Source organism: Ischnura elegans, chromosome 11 (genome assembly GCF_921293095.1).
Source record: "Ischnura elegans chromosome 11, ioIscEleg1.1, whole genome shotgun sequence".
Taxonomy (NCBI): domain Eukaryota; kingdom Metazoa; phylum Arthropoda; class Insecta; order Odonata; family Coenagrionidae; genus Ischnura; species Ischnura elegans.
Genome location: NC_060256.1, coordinates 18,393,926 through 18,411,217, shown reverse-complemented (window position 1 = coordinate 18,411,217; position 17,292 = coordinate 18,393,926). Strand labels below are relative to the sequence as shown.

At 40.6% G+C, this 17,292-nt stretch overlaps 1 protein-coding gene across 16 annotated transcripts in view; it reads right to left on the bottom strand.

Annotated features, from left to right (window-relative positions):
- LOC124168340 (muscleblind-like protein 3) overlaps positions 1 to 17,292 on the bottom strand; it is a 1,078,040-nt gene that overhangs the window by 549,793 nt on the left and 510,955 nt on the right. The window contains exon 1 of one of the 16 annotated variants that reach the window (XM_046546515.1): positions 12,159 to 12,219. The exons of the other annotated variants lie outside the window; for them this stretch is intronic. The gene's annotated coding sequence lies outside the window, so the exon portion shown is untranslated. Of the gene's footprint in view, positions 1 to 12,158; positions 12,220 to 17,292 lie in introns of those variants that run through there. 16 annotated transcript variants of the gene reach the window in all.

Below are 17,292 nucleotides of genomic sequence, written 5' to 3'. Positions count from 1 at the left end.
TAGCGTCTAAACGAAGCAATCAATTTCAATGCAACAAAAAGCATACGTAAGAGAATTAATTTCTCCGTAGTATAATGTACTTTAAAAAATCTTCGGCTCAGTAGTATTTCCTCTACTTCATTTTTTCTCAAAAAATTACCCGTTTTTTTGCCCGTAAATCAAGTTGCCCAACTTTGAGCGCTTGGCATTCCCGTAGTTTTCGTTCCTATAACTTGCAATTTTGATATAAATAAGTCGCATCTATTATTAGCAGTTTGCCGAAAACAAATTGTTTATATCATTAAACTTAACGGAGTTGTTGAAAACAACGCAAACCTCTGCTAACTTCGAAGCCAGTAGATCAATTGAAAATTGATTGGTACTGTTGTCTTCCGTAGAATGTTAGTAATGCAAGTACAGTTACTATTATGCTATTACCTGACTTCTCCCTGTTTTCCATTCCAAATTTTAAATATTTCCCCAACTCAATTTCAATAGAAAAGTAGCCGAGTAAAGGGACTTGGATGCATGTATGGAAAATTGCAAAATAAAGTAAAGTTTTAGAAATAAATTCTAGAAGCAGTAATAGTAATAGTCATATGGCGCCAATAAATGAAATAGATTGCAAGACAGAGGGATTTAAAATCTCATTATTTCCTGTACAATTGCGGATAGCAACGGCATCTCGAATAAAATAATTAATGGCATCACTCGTCAGGATGACATATTGCTTGTTTATATTTTTCAATTGTTCTAAATATACTTGGCTTTACTATAAGAATTACCACCCTAAGATAATTTTTGAGGTCGCTATCGAAGCCCACTATCCTTGATTTCTTCGCTAAACTTATTGTCCATGCTTCGCTTCCGTAAAGAAGCATATTTCAGCTTTAAGTTTTTATAAACTACTTCCTTACTTCTACGTTTACATTTCCCTCTGATGGTAGATCTTTCTGTACTAGTAGAATTCTCTTTTCCCCTGGAATATCCTGCTGATAATTTTTTTTTATTGTTTCTCTCATCGCTAGCTAATGTCGCTAGTTAAGTTTTAATGAAATAAGTTATTGGGACGAAAATATATTTTTTCGTACGAAGAGAAATTCGTGCGACTGGTTGGGCTGGAATTAGGAGGAAATATTGGAGGAAACAGATACCGGTAGGAGAAAGATAAATATGGCTTGGAGTTACCCCTAACGAGGCACGCCTGCGTGGGATGAATCAGGGAAAAAACCGGTGCCGTTCAAGTGTGGCGATATTTCTCAGAAGCAGTCACTGACTCAGGAGACGGAGACATCTTCCTAAGATTCAGACGAAAGAGGAAACGAAGAGAGAGATGAGGGCAGAGACACAAGGAAGAGAGCGCTCCTCATCCAGAATGGAGGTGGGCGTTGGCACAGCCGATAAAATTAAGAGAAAAGCACATTGGAGGACAACAATGTAAGGCGGGGCCCTTGGCTGAAAGAGTTGATTGGATGACCTACTCACAAGACAATGGAAGGGGCCCTCTTCCTCAACACGGATAAATATTAATAAATGGAAGGAATAAGGTCCTGAAGCCAAGATTGCCATTCACTTAAGACGGAGATTTACGATCATCGTTTTTAATACAATACAATATTCGGCGGCAAAGGTGACATATGCTACTGATCTAATTTCCTCGATCAGAATAGCAGTATGTCATTCCAATAGACCTGTTTTCCAAATGATTTATTTGAGGAAAATTAATCATGTTGGATTTAAAAATTCAATTCTCCGTGTTTCCTCGCTTTCTTTACCGCCAACAACGTTTTAGGCAATCGGCGACGATACATCACTTCCAAAATCATTTATGGGAAAGGACTTACATATCCACTCGAGTTATATTACTAGGGGCATTAGGAGTAACTATATATACCACATTCGATTGCATTATTGAGTACTGACATTAGCCAATATTTGATCACGTCATTATAATTATGAGAGGATATGGAATGACATAGTTTATCTTTTATATCGAGTGAGTGACTTAACTTATGAACTGTTTTAACAAAAAGGTATATTTCAATTAATCCATTCACTCGCAGTCATTCAACCCAAAGGTTAAGATAAGAGAGGGTAGAGCTCACCACAGAATAAGCCACAGCATATGACACATTCAGGGTAGGGCCTAAGCTTCTATCCTACACGTACTTCGAGGATTCTTAAATGGGGAAGTCCAAAGGCTTTACCCAGATTTAAAACCCAAGACGATTCAATCAGCACCCAAGCTCTCTACCCTCTACTACTCTACCAAGCTCCTCAATTAATTTCATCCCTGACGATTCAACTTAAATGTACAACTTCTGTAATGGAACTGATGTAAACGGAATAAACTAGATGCCCTGATGATGAAACGCGATTCGGGTTCCAAAACGTCCGCGGAATGGAGAGAGATAATCCGTCTGGAAGCTTGAATAGCCTTCTTTGCCCACAAGTATTGACACTTCCATAAATTTCAAAACCGAGGTGGACCAGTCTCTCAAAGTTGCTCATTTACAACAGCCATGCTGGGTAACGCCAACTTAAGATCTCAACAAGAGGCTTCCACCTCAAACGTAAGGCACTCATCGGTGTAGGTTGGGTCAGGGCGAACGAACCCAGTCCCCTCGGCCAAATGGCCACCTGGGCGAGACGGTCCTTTGAGAAGCCAAACTGGGAGCGATCCAAGGCACGCATTCAGTCACGGGAGCACTTACTTCCGTGAGGAATCACGCGCCGTTGACACGGGCGGGTGCGTGGGAACGAACGAGTCTTACAAAGTACGACGCGTCAGCGAGTATTTGGAGACCGATATGTGGGCAGCGAACACCTCTGGCGTCGTCCATCAAGAACATCCCTCGCTCTTTAGCACCTCACCTGTTTCTATTTGACCGACTCCATTTATACGTATATAAGATTATATTTAGGGCCTACTCATTACGGGTAATATACCACAGGAAACTCACAAAACTGCAATATGTAGTGAAAAACGGAGGGTATCAAAATATTTATCCTGGACTCATGATACATAATATGCTATGGAAATCTAAAAAAATTTAGTTGTGCCTAAATAGATGTCGACGAACACCGATTTTACGGGTAACTGCTGCCCATGTTCAACTGGTATTAGATATATTACGCCTACAAATAGAAGGGTCCAATTCATGCATTTAAAAATGAATTATACATGACTATATTCAAACCTAAGCAAAATTAAACACACTGTGCTCCAGTAACTAACAGCCTGCAAATTCCGAAAAATGTAAGATTTAATCCTTTTGTCTTTGTTATCATCATTTTTTGTACCCTAATGGCTACATCTATGCTTTTGTTTTCAAAACTACTTAATAGCTGTTTTGCTTTCTTCCTCCAGGGAAACCGTTATTCGCTCCAAGGATGATGCCCAGCGTATAATACAGATATGTTCTATTCAATTCTATTCCCATCTTACCACCAAATATCCTTCCCTCTGATAGGGTTTTCTCCAATTATATCGTCTCTCAGAACACTCTATCCAACTTCTTTATATCTACTGTAGCATTTTATGCTCCTCCCACATAGTTTATGGCGCCTCTGCTGAGTTTAGTACAGGTTACCTCACCCCCTATAACTGAAAGCCGTTGAAAAATCCATTCACTCTCATTCATTCATTTCAAATCTTACGAAAGAGTCTGCGCTGGAGTGGTTTTCATGTAAATTCTACCGACGCCCAAGCCCTAAATTCGAGAAAAACGTACGAATACCAACTTAGGCATTAGAAGTTCAGACATATTCTACAATCCTCTTAAAATATTATCGAACTTATTTGATCAAAAAGGTCTTTAAATATGGTTTTTACAGGATCTGAACCACAGAAATCAACTAGAAATCCCTCACAGAAACACTGAAGGAGTCAACCAATTACGGGATATAAAAGTGATACACAAAAATGGTTACATAACATTCTTTTGATTTTATGCAAGCATCAAATCACTTAATCAACATTGGTCAGTTTTTACCAGGGGAATTACCATCGCCAATCATGAATGGATGAGACGTTTATGAAATATATAGGATAGTGACACCTGAAACCACATAGATAATGAGTAAAGGTACCGAATTCACGCGAATAACAAAATCTCAAAGTCCAGTAAAACGATTTGCGCTTACATGGATGTGATATGACTACATGGCAATGTTAATAATAATTTAAAGACGTGGTTTGTACGTTAAAGTTATGGGTACGAATGTAATAAATAAACTGTACTAAAATTTTCTACACGGAAAAATTCGGTACATCTAAATAGGGTTGTTTCTTTCACCAAAGAAAACGAAAGGCATTGATTGCGATTCTTTACCCACCATTAGTGTATTCATAATATACAATTTATTTGGTTTTAGAAATGCCAGTTCAGACGATTGTTAATGGTCAATTTTAACCTCAATTGAAAAAAGCCAGATTGGTGCCCATGCGAAGCCACTCCACGGGACGTCACAGGGACCTAGATGCTATACGAGTAGATGGGAGTTTTACATCGTCTGAGGTTACCAATGCTTGCATGAGGCACAGAGCTCAGGGAATAATTTCTTAGTAATTACCTATTAAAATTACCTATGGTCGGAAAGTTTCCTTTGTTTGATAAGGTATTAATAATCCTTATTTAAGCCAAGCGCTACCTCCTAGCAGCCTGCATCGTAGCGGCGCTCATAACCTCGCACCAAGGTGGCCTCACACGGCGGCAGCTGGAACAGGAATGACGCCACGCGGGATTTTCCCAGCATTCATACTTAGCCATCGCGTTTTCGCGCGCTTGAAATGTTTCACATTCCATTGAATCGCCAAAAATAGATATCGTCATTTAAAAATCTAAAAGCGTGAAATACGCACTCCAGGAGTAATAATATTTCGATTTAGGCAACAAAAAAATTATAGGAAACCACCCTCTTGTTGAGGTGCTGGGTATGGTGTTGATTCCAAGGCGTGTCGACAGGAGACGCGGCTCATATCCCGACAAGAAGACGTTCACGACTTCTTTTTACACGCGCGCCTTGATGCCCACGACATTCCGTAACGCGTGTCTCGACACGACGACGTTTTTAGGGCCGGCACACACGACGAGTCCGCGGCTTCGACATTCCGAGCCATTAGCCCCGGCCCATTCACGGTGGCTGCAAAACGCACGAGAGCCACACTGCCGCTGCTGTTTCCCCCTTTTGCGAAATTGCCGGGAGGGCGAAGCACTAGGCGGAAAGGATCGCGAAGGACTCATGCGCGGAAAAAATTCCGCTCTTTCTTTTTTTCGAGGCGCAGGTATGTCGTAAATATCACGGATATATTGGCACAGGAACGAATAGCCCGCGGATCCCACATGTCGCGAATGCAGTAACAGCGATAAACGCTTCTTATAGGCTCAGAAAACACTAAATACTTCCACACGGATCGTAAATTGACTCTTATTTTGATACCCATGAGTCAAGAGCGCGTTGACTTTGAAAGTGAGTCACGGGCAAAGAGTGGAGTTCTCATTCGGAAAGAATGACGATATTGAATTTTAGCTATCAATAAGTAATCGTTTTTGTACACACGGACACTAGATGGAATGAAAAAGTAAAAAGGCAAAAGCACAAAACAATTATGAAATCTCGTTTGGAGTGTGCCTCATTTACTCCAAGTACTTTCTTAATGCCGCTATACACGGTCAATGATCTTGCGAATGGCCGTGCTGAATGATCATGCGAATGTAACTATGCCGTGTATAACGGAATAATTTGAGAATGAATTCATATGCATGATCATTCAGTTAAAATAAGAACATGCCCATTTTTGCTCGCATGATCCGTGAATGATGGCATGATCATTCACCGTGTATAGCGGCCTTTAGAGAATAAGACACGAGCAAATACCGCGTTAGTGTGGTGGCTAGAGTGCTAGCTTCCCAACTTCTGGGTCAGGGTTCAAATCCTATTGGTGGCAGAGATTGATGAGAGACTACCCGTCCGTGAAATGGTACGTTAAGCTGTAGAGAGCAGGATAATGGCGACGCAGGGTTTCTCTCCAACCATTCCTCCCGACCATTCCCAATTACCGCAAGTGACCCCAGCTGTAGGTGGCCTCCATTAAACTCCATGCCACAACAATAGAAAAGAAATAAAGGGCAAAAATTCCGCGGATGAGGCTCACCCTGTGGACTTTTTCATGCAACCACTCAAGATATAGGAAGAAAGGATAGTGAGTTTCGCGAGAGACAAACGCTCATAGATAAGGAGCTTAAAATTATCTGAGTAAGGAAGGCATTACGAATTTTAATTGTAATAATTGATTATAAAAATTTCTATAATGATAACTGATTCCTAAAACTGATAGAAGTTTTACAATTTTGAAGATGAAGCACAATTAAAACCACTCCTGCCTACGATATCGAGGCGGTACTCCAAGCCTGAGGGATTATTTTACTAAAAGAAGTATAATATGCAGCTCAAAATTGAAAAAGGAGAGTTATTAATGCTTCCAGAAGTCATAAAATAGAGCTTAGTAAACTAAAAATTGTTCAAATTATCAAATAAGCTCTTCATTCAAAATAAATCCCTATGAAATAGCTAAAATTTATGAAAAAATAAATTATATTATATAGTAGTCCTGACATTTCTAAAAGATATTTATTAAAAAAACCTCGATGATTTCCTCGAATTGGACCACCACAGAAAACCCTTATAGATACCATGGAAGCAATAGTATGCATCTCTTTCCCTTTATCTACGGCACCATATTAATAACATTCCAGCATCTAATAATCTAGCTAGACAATCCGTGAAGGACATCACTTCGCCACAATATGCTATTTTTCCTTTTTTTTCAATGCCACCAAAATTACGCATTCTGGGAGACAGACGATTATTTTCCATAATACCCTAACACACGCGGACCGGGGTATAAATCCTAAATATATTCCCCTCCCGGACTTGGAAACTTCCACAGTTTTGTACACACACAGCGAGTCGGCTGTGGGTGGAGGGGATGAATGTACGTGAACGAGGAGTAGGCTGGGTAGAACGTTGGGAGAAGAGAAAGCATTGGCTCACATTATGGCGCTAATCCCTTCAAGACTTAAATCTGCGTGGGGGAAGAGTCTAACAAACAGCAAGCGACTCCTGAAAGGAACGGAGATATTGCGCGCGCGTCGAGGGATGAGAAGTGAAAATAAAACTTTTCCCCCGCCAAAGAAGAACGGCACACTGTTTCCCGTGGAACAAGGAAAAGCGAGGCAAAATCAATTAAAGAGGCTTACATTGCGACAAGCTTCGGGGGAGTAGACGGAGAAAGATAGAGGGGAAAGTGCAGGGTGATAGTGTGGTACGCGAAGGGAAAAAGGATGCTTCAAAATATCACCCCCACTATTTCGCTGAAGGCGGGAGATGGGGAGAGAGAGAAAAAAAAAGACTGACGGCGTCTTAGGGTGGAAAACACAGACCACGCACGAACAGAAAAGTCCCTAGAAAGGCCTCGAAATATATCGTAAGGGATGCTGGGACGAATTAGCATCGATATCATGCTCGCTTTGCTGCTAGGAGACATTCCTCAATGCCAACGCATGGGTTGGCGGGAAAATGCCTCGGCACGAGTGTCGTGCGTGGGTGCATACAGTGTATGTATATCATCAGAGCCGGATTTTCCTACAGGCTAACTAGGCTTGGGCCTAGTGCCTCAAGTTTAAGAGAAGTCTACATTCAAATTGTTAGCTAAATTAAAATTACGTTAATCACTTTTAACAGCGAACAACAAATCACTGAACCGAGAACAAGGAGAAATTTTATGCACATTGCTAATAAACAATTAAGTAATTATTAACTCTCATGTAATTTACAAGCTTAAAAATGGGAGGCGAAAGTGCCTCATCAATGGAATAGCCTATGGACTCTTATCATCTAAATTCGGCCTAGTTTATCAGAATATTTCGGCCTCCCGGTACCAGAATTACATTCTTTTCAAAACTATGAAATAATTAGGTTTTTCTTAGTGGGCTCCAACATCTCCTTCTTCCACCACAGCGATTTCTATATATCCCTCAGAGTGTGTTTCGACCAGAAAAATTTCTTGGATAGGAGGAGTTAGAGCTCTACCTGGAGTAGAGCATTGGCATGTGATTTTCACAGATTCATGGCATTAGAGGTAGGCAGTTCCATTTTATGTGCTATTTTCGCGCTAAGGCTTCATGCGGAGTTTAAACCCAGACCTGAACAGCATTAGTGCAACATGCAACCCACTATACAATCAACCTATCTAGCTACAAGGTCAAACGATCTTCCGACCACAACATTGCGCCTGCGATGCAACGATACCGCGAAAACTTTAAACACACTGCGACTCGATATCGTAATGCCTCTCGTGCATCGTTGCCATAGTTACACTCCCCTCCCCTCTCCCCCGAGGAAACCCCCACCCCACTTCCTCCCTCCCCTCCAACCGACCCATCCCAGGCCCTCGTGTCTCGGAAAGATAAGCGAAATGCTCGCATTAACTTCTTAAAACCGACGGAATATGAGGAAATATTCACACAAAAAAAGGCGCTCAGCGAAGGCAGGGAGCTGGAGGTGTAGGCGAAACTGAAGATTTAGGAGCAAAGTCCTGTGCCATCAAAGCCTAAGGATGAATAAATGAATAATCAAGCTAAACCATTTACGAAGAAATATTACTTTAACCACAAATAACCATATTCGATTTTTTTTTTTTTTTCAATTTCTTCTGAGCTCGTCTATGATACACAGTAACTAACCGCTTTACGAGCCATTGGAAGGCAAAGAATTTCCTTCCTGCAAGGAACTCTCATTTAGTATTCAAGGATTTCCCCATTTTGAGTTGATTGCGCGGATTACACTAAATTAAAAACTTAGCAAAGCAAGGGGAAGGTAATCTGCTAACGCTGTAAATCCATGGCGCGGCAGATTTTTAACTTGATAAGGAAAGATTTGAGCCTGAGCCGCACTAGGTTGCACTCCAGTTATTCTCTATTATTTTAATAATAGCAATGACCAGACATCGGGTACCTGTATTAAAAATAATGACTCTGGAATGTAGAGGACACCGAATGGCGAATGGAAATGTTAGTAGCAGAACGCATCACTATATTATCAGAATGAAGTACATTAAATACGCTCCACATGAAGTCTTACACTTGCCTAAATGTAGAATTACGGCATTCAACAATTCATTCCTAGTTCATGCATATCGTGTTTGGAATAGAATAATGCTTATCATCAGATTTTTGCAGAATAATATTTTTTTAAGGTAAATGGTGCGCGTGACTGCGTACAATGTCACATGTTCCTGCAGAGCTTTTCAATGGTACTCGTTGATAAGTGAGAAAACTAAATATGCTGGACTACCAATAAACTTTTACTAATAAAGGTTTGTTTTATAATGTGTAATTTCAGAGCATTCATAATTTTTATGCTAGATAGGTTACGAGGTTTATGGAATTTCGACCACTCGGCCAACCAACCACCTCAACCCAGATGGTTCAGAATTACAATGCGGCCAATATTGTATATATGAGTATTTTTAATTTTTGTTAATTATTACGCACGATATTTTTATTAACACGATTTCTATCGAAATTCTGTGTGCTTGATTTGAGATTAGGGGAAATTTTGGAATAGTTGTTTTTTAAGCAAGGAAGTTTACATCCTAGAGTCCGATGGACTAGGCTCTTATCATAAAATCTTATCTTAAATAGGGAAATATTTGTAAGAGTCGAACCTTGAACTGAGTTTTTGTAAAAATTGTGAGCTCACAGAGAACTAGGAAAAGTTAACCATTTTTTTACACCTAGTGAGAGCACGGTTGATAAAGCCTCCATAACGACGTGATATGAAGACTAGCACATCGGCAATATAAAAATAGAGTCACCGCTGCGACCCTCATCAGGTGTCTTCACCACGGAGACCATAAAAACCACAAGTGCCCGTATAATTACGTCGAGGAGCTATCATGAAAACAAATGAGGAGATCAGACGAGCATAGATAACTTCTTTCGTGATACAAGTAACAAAGGAATTCACTCAACTGTGAGGAAACTCAACTCAACCGTCAGCCGTAGCAGAATTTCCTCACTTAGTGTCTTTTGTTCACGTAAAATTACGCAAGAGCACAACGAGGACGACTAATCATAAACGTTCATCAAATTTCGCCTTTTATTTCAACTCTTATGCCAACGCAGGAGACCACAATAATTTACCATTTTCGATTTCCCTGACAGCTCCCTGATTTTTCAGTCCCAATTTTTTTGTTTCGCTGAATTTATATTAATTGAGATACATCCTATTTAAGGACTTATAAAAAAAGACGTAAAACGATCAGTATTCAATCCAAATGTTACTGGATGTATTATGAAATAAAATTAATTTATTCCAGGGCGTGTAACATATTCCAGAATAACCTTAAAACTGAGCAAAATGACTCGACTTCCATGGTTTCCATTCCAGATTTTTATTTCCACCAACCTGTATTAACCCTGAATGACTGTTAACGTCAAGGATGCTGCGATTTTTTATCGGTTATTCGTCGTATCATTATAACGACAACACACCATTATATAAAGATCCAAGGTCATTTAAATAATTTTCTTCTGTTTTTCATAAGGATGAGGAAACTTTGAGTACTGATGGAGACTAATATTTCTTCATTCTTAGAGCTAGAGACCGATTGCATGTGTAATATTTGTGTATGCTTTGCACCTCATTAACTATTATGTATTTTGCATTTAACATGACACTAGCTTTCACTCAGTAGGTTTTCGCAGGTTATTCACGCCCCCTTCTTGTGTGGGCGTTTTCCTGCAGCGGATTTTTTCGCTGAAGGATATTACACCCTTATCCTCATGTGTTTTCCCACAAACAGCAATCTTTTTTGCACAAAAATTTCACACATACTTGTTTATCTTTTTTGACATTTCTCAAATAGTGTATAGATATTGCAAAGGTTTGTATACCATTTTTTAATATGTTTGCATTGAAGCTATCGAGGGGTTAGGTGGAAGAGGGGACTTTTTAGTCTCAACCTCGACGGAATAAAGGCATATTATTATTATTATTATTATTAAATAAATGAGGTTAACGATGGGGTCAGCACCACCAAAATCTCCTATTTTACGCGAGTTTGAAAATCACGTATAAAGCAGAGTGAATGATGATTCCCGGCAAGTAACCTTGGAAACGGACACGGACGCTGAAGGCATTATCAATGCCCCAGGCACGAAAGACGCGAAGATCGCAGCGACGCGTAGTGGCAACTTTGAGAAACGCGAGCAATTTAGATTATCAAAACTCCCGCTGTCGGGCCAACTAACTTGGCCGGGAACCGCACGTGCTCGAGAGCGATAGATCAAGCCAATGCATTAGCCATAATCTTGCGACTCGAGAGAATTCGCAGGAAAGTTGGTGGTTTTGCCGATCTCAAGCAGCGGCGCTTGTGCTCACGCTGCGAGCAAGCCGGGATTCGCGGCGAAAGATGCGGCCATTAATAGCCGTGAGTAATGACTGAGCGCAGGGAATGGTTTCCAAACGGCTCGGAAGAGTTACAGTTCGCGCTCACGGCTTTTTCCTGATCCAACCCAGGTGGCATTGAAGGGAAGAAGCACAATTAGTGATCGTCCCATGGGCAGAATTAAAATGCCAGTTAACATAGGAAGGTTAAACAATAGTTTTTTTTTCGTAAAAATAGCGCCGCGTATCAGTGGTTGAACCTCAAAACAATACAGATTCTAATACAGACATTTTCTGTACTGCCCCACGCCATACTAAAACCAACCAACACGTGAACTCACTTGAGCCGGAGTAGTTGTGTTGACGTTCAATCGTAAAATTTGCAAAGTAATACGTTTGCCTAAGCCCTAGTCACTCATGTTATCCTGCTCATTAAAACATAGATTTATTTGGAGTATACTACCACAAGCTTTTGATAATTCTTTAACCTTGCGTGTACATATAGATTAACAATATTTAGCAAGAGAAGTTGGGTTCTGCCAGGGAAAAACTATCCTCGACAAGGCCCACAGTAGAGTAGTTCCAAGTGGTAATAAACTTATGCAGACTTTCCCATTAGTAGTAAGTTAGTTTTAATCTCTTATTTTAGGAACTTAAAAGTTAGAGCTATAATTCCTCTAGGATTGCAAGTATGTTCATGTAAGATATTCAATCTTTAAACTCACGCAGAGTCGCATCACCTCATCCATGAACTTAACAATCACTTCCAGCAGGTGGAATCACCATGCGTACCTGAAATGAGAAAAGGAAACAACAATTAGGATTGTTTATTACCGAATTAACACACTTATTGCACATATGATATACAGTTTCAACGCCCAATTTGTTTATTTTTCACATTTATGATTGAAAAGTATTGTTCTCTTCTGACAAATATTTCTATTAACAGGAAGTTTGCATACTGGATGGAAAAATAGACGGAAAACTCCTCAAAAGAAGATCAACGGACAAGTACGTATGACAGATTAAGAAAGATACGGGGAAGAAGGTCCTAAGATAGGTAAAAAAACTAGCTCGGGATAAGGAGAACTAGAGGGCTGCAGTATGTATACCGATCTTAGAATAGCATTACCGTGTATGCGTGCACATATAACGGCAAGCCGCCTTAAGTTGAGTTGGCCACACGAATCAAGTAATACATAATTGATAAATATAAGTACTTAGCAAATGAAGAATCATTATCAAACACTAAAAAAACTGCTCAAGATAATATTTAGCGTTTCCTTTAATCCTCAACTGCGCATTTTGCGTCGTCAAGCCCGCGCGAATTCACGAATTCACGAGTAAAAGGAAAAATCCGTGGCAAGGCGAATGCGAAGAAGCTCCTTTCTATGAAGGAATGCTGAGGGGGAAGAGACGGATTGAGGCAGGGGTGGCCAGAAGAGGCTGTACCGATGAAAGGATGGGCACCTTGCTAATAGGGGCAGTCCTGTATGAGTGAGGAGACCCTATAATCCTTGCTTTTATACAATGAGGTCCGGGAGAGATAAAAAGCAAAAGACGCTATTTGGACCCCTCCCTCTGCTTGCCTTTCACTTGGAATAGCAATGACGCCCGATCGGGGTCGTATTCTAGAACCAGACTCTATGTCGACTCCTCTCTCCGTATCGGCGGTTCAAATCACAGACTCGAGTTGATTTTGTGCGAGAGTTGTATTTTGAAAAATATAATCTAGAATCAACTAAGCCGGAGTAGTAGTGCTAAGGCACGTACTTGCACAATCTGACGTGTGTACGAAGGGGCAGTCAAATTGCGTCGTGTAAAGCGGTGAATTGCTAGAACACATGCGAGAATGCGTGGACGTTAAAAATAGCCCGTTCCAATTTCGTTCATGCATTCGCGCAATTCCACGCCATTTTAGAAATTAATGCAGTTCTTACCTGCGCAATTCCGTGCCCCGTGTAAAACGGCCTTTAAAATTCAGGCGTGAAATATATAAAATAAAACATTTACCCAAACTTTAGTCACTCATATATATTGCTCATCGAAAAATGACATTGTCTGGAGTATGATATTACAAGATAAAATATTTTTACTAAATACATTATGTTCCTGTAATATTATGGGCCTCATTGCGTAGTATGTTCGCGTCCTTAGCACTCTCCTAGTTTCTAGTATAATCGCGTGTCGTTGTCCTGTGTGCTTAGCTTGTGTCCGGCAAGAGCGCGGACATGATTAAGGTTAGGATAAGTGCTGCATGCCTCGCTGTAATCACCCCGTGCCAAACACCCTCGCGGTACCTCGTAGATGTTGATATTTTGCTTCAAAAAAGTGAAACAAAGGTGGTAGACATCTTGTAATTTAGCGACTCAATCTGAATTTAGACTCAGCCTACCACTCGCGTCAGTCCTCGTAATATTAACAGGACAATATCGTAGAGTTTGAGCCAGAATCAAGACTTCCACTGTTGTCCCGGAAAACAGCCCCAGCAAATGACCAAGAGGAAGGGATTTTCACCCACAAGCACTATACTAGCTTACTCCACAAGTTCCTCAAGAAACACGAGTTAAACCAAGAATAGATTCGTCGAGAACGAAATCATGGTGGTCTTCCAAAGATGAATAACACTCAAAGAATAAAACTCCAGAAAGGGAGCGTAAACACAATTAAAAAGGTACGAGTATTTATGCGAAAAAAAGTGGAATTTGTGTATTATGAAAAAGCAAGAACACGGTATTTTCCACACCACTGTACTGTCCAGATAGTCGCTACTGTTAATTAAGTACCAAAATGGTCGTTAGGTGCACTCACATTAATGCCAAACATTGAAGTTGGTTGGGGAACGAATTGAGGTAATTGGATGGGAGATGAGTGGGTTTTTCACAGAAATTGGTATTCTGGCGAGCGCCTGAAAGTTGTCCATCGTCCATTCCGCTTCCATAAAGGTGGGTGCAGTTGTTATTATGGTGATCTTCAACGCCTGCTTACGGCGGGATAGTCCCGTTCTTAAGAGTGAGCGGACGACCCAATGCCCCCAAAAGAATTAAGGGGTGCTCAACAGCGCCAACTTCGCTTGATCTCATTCGTGCGTTTCCCTCGTGAAGGTTTCCACGGAGTAGGAATGGCTAACAATCGATTATTACCCCGGTGAAAAAAAAGACAAATGAATCTTGCCCAAAAAAAAAGTCTCTACATAATTTAACTGATGATTTCAGGCTTAACTTTGTGAAACCATTCCATTATGGAAAATTAAACAATAAACTTTGCAAGGCTCACTAATATGAAAAAGCACGGCCCGGGTTTCATAACATAGTTACATCGTCCGCTGATGTAACCATGTTAATTAACCTGGGTCGTGCTTTTTCAAATATATTAGTGAAACTGAAAAGGTTTATTTTCTTCATTGAGTTATCACCTTTTTGTGCCATTATCTCGAAGCTAGATTTGTAGTTAATTACCCGACCCATTTTAAAAGAGAGCAATCACCAAAAATTCAGACTCAAAAGTATTGGATTGAATAGGAGAAAGAAGAGTCATTCATGGCTGGGGGGGGGGGGCAGTTCCTATTTCTCCACCACATAGAGTAACTACGACACTATCGGCATAGTAGTAGTAGCGAATCCTCGTTTTGTCCCAATGTCTATGAATTTACGATAAGCAGATCCAAGAGAAACCTATAATTCGTATTGTTTACTGACAATGAGTTTACACGGATAATATTTGTGTTGCTTAGTGATACATAGTGATAGTAAATGCCTGATTTTCATGGACAATGTGACTGCAATAATTGCTTCTTCATGTGCCCATAGTTACTAGAGCGAAAAAATCGAGCGATTTTCATACCCGGTGTAGAGTAAATTTTTCACCGTGTCGATGAATTCACGAGAAGCAGGTACAATAGCAATAAACAAATCGTACTGTTTCCTGAATTTACATGGATAACATTTTGTCTAATTGCCTAACTGTCATGGGCAATGTGGTTACAAGCATTGCTCTTCGTGTTACCATAAAAAGAAATCGAGCACTTTGTCATACCTGTTGGGGAATAAATTTATCACCATGAATGCATTACATTTCTCTTTCGCTGTATGATCAAATGTTGCGATGAAAACATCTGCCAATATTATCGGCATAGTATTCGGAAGATGCGACCCACAGCTGAGGTCATTTGCTCCATTAGGAAGGGTAGGGGAGTAAGGGTGGAGAAAAACCCAGCGTCAACATTAGGCTCCTTTTAACGAAATGCTCCAAGAAGACTCTATCCTGCGGACGGAGTGATGTGCTTGAAGTGCCTTTAACAAGACACACAAGCAGGGATCGGGAAATATCTGTAAAATCTCCGCCACCACCGGAATTTGAACCCAGGCCTACGGAGTGGGATGCCAACAATCCGAACTTCTATGAGAATATCGTTCGAGAAAATCACCGTAGAATATAAAGAACTAACAAGGAGCCTGAGCCTTTGGGTATGCTATGCATAAAGAAAGCTATGGATCGACCCCCTCGCTTAGTCTTACACGTATGAGAAGGAGTAAGGAATAGGCGCTGCGGGGGAGAGTCTAGGCAGACAGGACGCGGGGTTCACTACAACAATACACGGCAGGGTAGCGAGGAAACTAGGGGGAGACGGAGGTAGTGGTGCCATGGCACTGGGAACGAGGTGGAGTAACAATAGCGCTCTGATTTAGCTCGGCTTAATTACGCCCCAAAGCGACTAGCTTTGTTTCCCCTCCATGAGATATACATATACGTTTACATAACATATGTACGAACACACACACATACATAAATAGATGCGAGCCCTATCTGCCCTAGCTTAATGACGCACGGATCTCTCGTATGCTTGAGCTCAAAATCACGATCGCCATTAGCAGCGAAGTGAAAACGCTAGGAACGACTGAGATGCAGCGTCGAGTTCGCGTCGTGGGATTCTATGCATGCATTTACGTACGTCTGCAAAGCGGACCGAGCATAATCACGTGACCCCTGCTTCATAAATGCTTTTACTTCTCTCTCTCCCTCCCTCGTCTAAGATTACTCCTCGATTAGCGAGAGGTCGCGGGGAGAAGAAATTAAATTTATTCGTCGGATGAATTGGTTGGGACTTGACATCATTAGAGAGACAACTGACGACGCACTTAGGGGAGTTGAAAAAAAAGAGCAACGGATAGCGCGCAAGCCTGGAGCGAGCGGAGAGGCAATGGAGTAAAACTACGGTACATATACGCTTATTTTGAATTAAGAACGGGAGAGAATCGTAAAAGCCACGAAGAAGAAATGCGCAGCACGTGGAAAACAACATTTGCGGTTTTTTTTTCATTTTGTCACTCAATGTTAGCTAAAAGAAAAGAGCCTCAAGGACGCAGCGACATACGAGAAAACTTCATGCCATTAATCTCACCACATTATCTTCTAGACCACGAAATTACACTGTTTCTTCATGGCAAATCACTACAAAATATCGGCTTTAGTTTAATTGTGTAGCGGTAAAGAGATAATTATAATTGATTTCGTTGTAAACGCAATATGTTCTCCAATTTAGTATACATATTTATGAATCCTGCCACAATTTATACGAAAGAAGGCATATTTTTCCTCGTTTACTTTTTAAAAAAGTTGATTAATAAAGCGGATCAGTTTAAATATTGCAATTATTAACTGGTAGAAACATAATTTTAGTCTAGGAGAGCAGTGAAAAATACTAGATATAGCATGAGAAAAGAAAGTAAAGAAAATGAAAGGTTCACGACACAACGCCGAGCAAGGCGTTGAGAGAATTAAATGTGCTCATAGTTTACCATTGATAAAGGTCCTCTCTTATTCAGGCAAGCTAAGTTAACTTATACCGAATTATTAAAA